Source organism: Octopus sinensis, linkage group LG19 (assembly GCF_006345805.1).
Source record: "Octopus sinensis linkage group LG19, ASM634580v1, whole genome shotgun sequence".
NCBI classification, from domain to species: Eukaryota; Metazoa; Mollusca; class Cephalopoda; order Octopoda; family Octopodidae; genus Octopus; species Octopus sinensis.
Window position 1 is genome coordinate 10,583,439 of NC_043015.1, and position 5,900 is coordinate 10,589,338.

Consider the following 5,900-nt stretch of genomic DNA (forward strand, 5'->3'; position numbering starts at 1 on the left):
AAAACACCATTTAATCCTAAGTAAGCCTCATGGACCTTCAGTACGAAGCAATACGCTACAGTGGATATGCGATTACCAATCCAGAGCAACCCAATTGTAATTCAGTTTACATAATAAGCAGGCTTATAGAAGAATATTTAAATGATCAATTATATAAATACGATATCTATTCTTTCCACTCTGTGTGTTCTTAATCACATTGCCTCCATGATTGACAGCATCTGTATCATCTTACTGGATTTTGGATCCGAAGGCGCACATTCTGATATTGATCAGATTAATTAACTGCGCCACTGAATTACTTAGGTTGGCAGTAAATCGCACCATAAACATCAGTGCTATGCGGATTACAAGCATCGTTTGTGTCATGCGCCAATACTGAGTTACAATAATAATTTTGACAACTAAGAACTCCTACATGTATTTCACTAGAATTTTCTTTTCCGTCAGATGCATAGGTTTCATTTAAGTTGCAATCAGCATATAATACTGCAGTATATGATTATTGGATAGCCGATGACATACTAAACTGGTCAGGAATATATCATAGGAGAATTTACTTTTAAAGATCAAATCCTACCGCTATCCCATCGTATATATATATATATATATATATATATATCACTCAAGTTGTAAACGCACTTAACAAGGTATAACTGCGCATCAACAAACCTGCAGCTTTTGTGTATGATAAAAAAAATCTAGTAGTGACAGACCTGATCATATAAGATATATATTTTACGTTTTATCTTTTATCATATATTTGCTTCAGTCACTAGACTGCATACTACGGCAGATCGGGAAGAATTTTTAGTCGAATGAATCGACCACATTTCTCATTGTCTTATCAAACTGTTACTTATTATATCGGTCTCTTTTGAAGAGATCCAAATCCACTTACAAGGTTTTGTTCTCCCCGAGGTTATAGTACAAGGCATTTGTTCAAAGCGTTAGGCCGTTGTTCTAAACCCGGAACCACGAGATTGGGAAACAGACTTCATCCCACACAGCACGCATGCGAATTCTAATCTAAAAGGAGGACATATTTTTATACAGAAAGCGGGAATATGAAATGTAAATTTGGGAACACAACACATACCGAAAGTGGAAAGTTGAAAACACCTATAGAAATGTACATATAGTTATGCTCATATATGTGCGTATATATACGCTTATATATACATATATATACATATATGTGTGTGTGTGTGGTGTGTGTGTCTGTCTGTCTGTCAGTGTCTATGTCTGTGTATCTATATATATATATGTACGAATGTATGTATATATGTATGTATATATAGGCTTACATACAAACATATAAGAACATTTTATGTATATGTGTATATGTTTTCCATTTTATGCATGTGTTGTGTTCCGAAATTAAATTTTTATTCCTTCTTTCTATATACGAGAATTAATCCAAAAGTGTACCCGAAACGTTGTCTATGGGACAATCCGGTTGTAGTTCAGGCTTCCATCTCTAGAGGCCAGTTGGTGAAACCCTCAGGTCTGCCAACTGTCGTCCTCGACGCGTGCGCTAGTAATGGCACGTGGTCTGTCTTTGATTTGCAGTGCTTCTCCACTCTGTCGTCAGTTTCTGCGATGCTTCAAATGAAGAAACAATATGCCTCCGTGAAACTCTGTTTTCTGCTGTCATGTTTCAAATAACAACGACTCTGTCATGAGCAAAACAACACACGAGTGGTCTTCACGCTTTATGAATCGTCTCATGTTGCCTGAAGACCAGCCTCGTTGAAGGCTACTGTCGACGTCTCGAATAGATGAAAACATCATGAAAGTTCGGGAACTGGTCTGGGAGGATCGTCACCGAACAATTGACAAAATTGTTGCTATGGCTGGTGTGTCCTATAGCTGCAAACAACGAATTTTGAGCGAGGAATTGCGAACGAAATTAGTTATAGGAAAATTTGTGCCTCGCTTGCTCACGGAAGATAAAAAGCAGCCACGACCGACCGAATGCGTGTGTTGAACTGAAAGAACAGTTCAAAGTTAATCCGGATCTTTTCCCGTAGGTCGCTACAGGTGACGAAAGCTGGTGCCACAAATTTGCAAATGTGGAAGTGATGACGAAGCAAACGACGGAGGCGTTAAAAGGTGAGTCTTCGCAAGAGTTCCAGCATTGCTTCCAACAGAGGAAAACGCATCTGGACTGACCCATTGCTTCAAATGGAGAATCCTTTGAAGGCGATAAGTGGATAAACATTTAAAACTAAATGAATAAAATATTGCAAAATTTCAGTTTCTTTTTGGCGACACCCACGCTCGTAAGTACATAGTTCCTTCTGTGTAGATAGTATAATTATATATGCTATATATACTACAAAAGACGCAACGAACATTTTCCAGCCACTCCAGCGTACTGTGATGCTTCTTTTCACTGCTGAAGTGATGGTGTGTGGTATTCCACTCTGTGACCTGGCGGGGGAGAATCTACTGAGGTCATGGTCATTTAAATACTTACTGCTGCAGCTTAGTCTGAGGAGGAGGACTACTTCCCTCGCGTTTACATTACAAAACTACACTTCACTCTCACAGACTACCAGAATGCATTTCTCCACAGCAAAATCTATGTCTATAGATGTATACATACATACATACATACATGCATGTATAGGCACACACACACACACACACACACACACTCACACACACTGATCCACACACATGCGCACAGACAAACAAAAAGGAACACAATGTGAGTAACGGACAAAGTCCACGTCTTTGGAAAAGGTTCCAAGACGCAACGAAACTTTTAGAAAAATAATAATAAATAAGTGGAAATTTTACTGGTGAGTGTGTTAAATTGTAAGGCACAAAACAAGAATGACACAACAGTATATGCTTCAACACACGAACTTACATAAAGAATCTTGCAAACCAAATCCCAAAACGAAATATATACTACAGTTCTCCAAAGAAATTACATTACTTCTGACCTTTCTCGGATGAGATGCGCATGAGATCCCATCTCATGCGCATCTATAATATATTACACATAATATATTATAAAAACTATTTATATTCACAGTGATATTCATATTTGTATTTTATAATATATTACACATAATATATTGTAAAACCATTTATATTCACAGTGATGTTCATATTTGTATTCATGAATTGTATGTATTGTGTACTGTCGAATCGCTCGGATCTACAGATATAGATGCATTATCGTGAAATTTAGCAATATTCATGACTTCGTGTGTCTTCTTTCATGTCCAGGTTATTTGTCAGCGTGAAATGTATTTTCGGAAGAAATAAAACCGCTTCATCACAAGTAACAATCCCAATGTTAGGATGTATGGGTACTAGTAAACGCTGACTAAATATTCAAAGTTGATTTGATATAAAAAGAGATTTTATCTTGCAATATAAGAGATTCCGGTATTTTCGCAAAGTGTAAAATGATACTAATGTCATGTACATCTGATTATCTAACTGTCCCTATTGCGCGAGTTGTTTTCAAACCTTAAAAAATTTGTCGCTTACATATATACAGATTTTCACTCACAAATGCAATCTGACTCAATATTTCTGCATATGGATGTACATACTTTTAATGTATATATTACCCAAAAAGACCTTTTCTGCTATATGCTTTATGCTATGTATATTGGCAGTTAAGCAAAAAGCTAATAATAATCCATAATTTAGATAGAAAATTATAGTGTGGTCAATTTAATCCACAAGTGGATTCACAACAGGACAGTACATGACAGGATATGCATTACATGAATATATACAGAGAGGTGTAGTAATATGTATATCGAATAAGAACGTTTTTATACAAAGCTATTAGGGTGCTTGGTTTGTATAGAATATATACATAATTTTAGAAGCCAAGCAAATTTTATGTTTCGTAGCCATATATTCCTATTTTCAAATTCAAACAGTGGCTGTTATATTATTGTATTTATTATCTGAGAGTAAACAACAGTATCATATGAAATTGCTTTCAGAAGGGGATTGTCTGTAGACAGCTCCAAATTCTCCTGAGTTATCGAAAGACACTGCTCTTTTGGGAGCATTTGATATTTAATTCTATAGTTGTATACGCGATCATGTAATATTTTCTGGATATCATACATATATATGTATGACACTCGAAGTTTTAATAATAGATACACAATATGAAATATCAGATAATATGTACCTATTCCATAAAGTTGTACACAAACATGATCTAGAAAATAATAACATCGTAAGATCAATCATGCTGGGCAAAACAATTACTATTCGTATCACTCTGTCCCTCTGTTACTCTTTCTCTATGTATCTCTCTTACCCTCTCAAACTCTTTCATATTGTATCTTTCTCTTCTTCTCTCACGCGCGCTCACTCTCTCTATACATATATATATATATGTATATATATATAGAGAGAGAGAGACATACAGACAAACAGACACGCAGACGGAGAGAAATACAGAAAAAGAGACAGTGAGAATGAAAGATAGATAAGCATAATAACATAGATAGATAGATTGATAGATAGATAGATAGATAGATAGAAGACAGACAGACAGACATACAGACAAACAGACAGACAGACAGACAGACAGACAGACAGATAGATAGATAGATAGATAGATAGATAGATAGATAGATAGATAGATAGATAGATAGATAGATAGATAGATAGATATAACAATAAGGATGGACATTTATATATTTCATGAATGCCTATCTACATACCTTTCTGCATCTGCATATCACATTCTTGATTGTGACAATATACTCATAAAAACTGACTGTTATTAATATTGTTTTTAATATGTATGTATCTTAAAGAAGACGGTTACTTCTTGTGCATATTTGATCAGGCATTGTGCATTAATGGTTTCTGATTGCATCTATGTTTAACTTGAGAATATTTACCATTATATACCAATCGGAATGTCCTGTTAAATTTTTGAGAGGTGGGTGTGAATCACGTTAACCTATCAGAGGCATAGATATGTAGATAATAGTTAAATATATAGACACAAGTTTAAAAAAAAATGAAAGAGATAATACTGTGCGTCGTTTTGAGATCATCGCTGGCTGACAGAAGGAAAGAGGAAAGAAAGAGAAAAAAAAACAGAAAATATATCAGGAAGATACACATTGTAGTTGACTGCGTGAGTTAAACACCTCCTCATTCCCTAATGATTTGATAGAGCTGTAAATATAAAGAACAAAGTTTTGTTTCGTTAAAATCAATTCCAGATTGCACTATATAGACGCCAGATATGACATATTTTACATTGAGAGTCGTGTCATTAGTTATTTTATAGTCTCCTGATGTGCTTTCAATGAAGCTCCCTGAACACAGCGTGCTATCTGTTCGCAAGTGTTTTTATTCTATTTATTTATAGTTGTAGCTCGTCCTCATTTTCATCATTTCTTTTTTGTTTAGATCTATTTCATTAATATATTTATGAAATATATCTGACATTAATATGGTTATGAGTTACGCCTCTGACCGTGATAATTATAATCCGTTACGTTAATAAATGTTTCTAATAAATATTATTCCATATTCACAAATCCCTTTAGGATACGATTCATATTTGTTTGGTGTTTGTTTCATAATGTTCTTTTCAAGTTTAATTAACGATTTTTTGTGCCTACATCATAATAAAATTCCCACATATTTATTAACTATGTTTTTCGTGCATATACTAATTTATAGTTTCTTCTCATTATAGGCTGCAAACCCGTGATATTCTGTCATAGGTTTTGGCATTTTTCAGTATGGACCGTTATTATATATAATCCTCTCCTCTCCATTTTAATATTGAGAGCTGAGTAACTAATGATGTGCAGAGACTCTTATTTTCATTTGTAAAGGATGGAAGGTGATTTCTAGGGCAGTTTTTCGCCGTGTCTGCCGTT

General features: G+C 34.8%; 1 long non-coding RNA gene across 1 annotated transcript in view; it reads left to right on the top strand.

Annotated features, from left to right (window-relative positions):
* The window catches only part of LOC118767205, a 6,727-nt gene extending 1,330 nt beyond the window's left edge, over window positions 1-5,397 (top strand). Inside the window, exons 2-3 of the long non-coding RNA XR_005003109.1 lie at window positions 355-364; window positions 5,387-5,397. This is a non-coding gene — a long non-coding RNA (uncharacterized LOC118767205). The remainder of the gene's footprint in view (window positions 1-354; window positions 365-5,386) is intronic.
* Window positions 5,398-5,900: the final 503 nt, after the last annotated feature.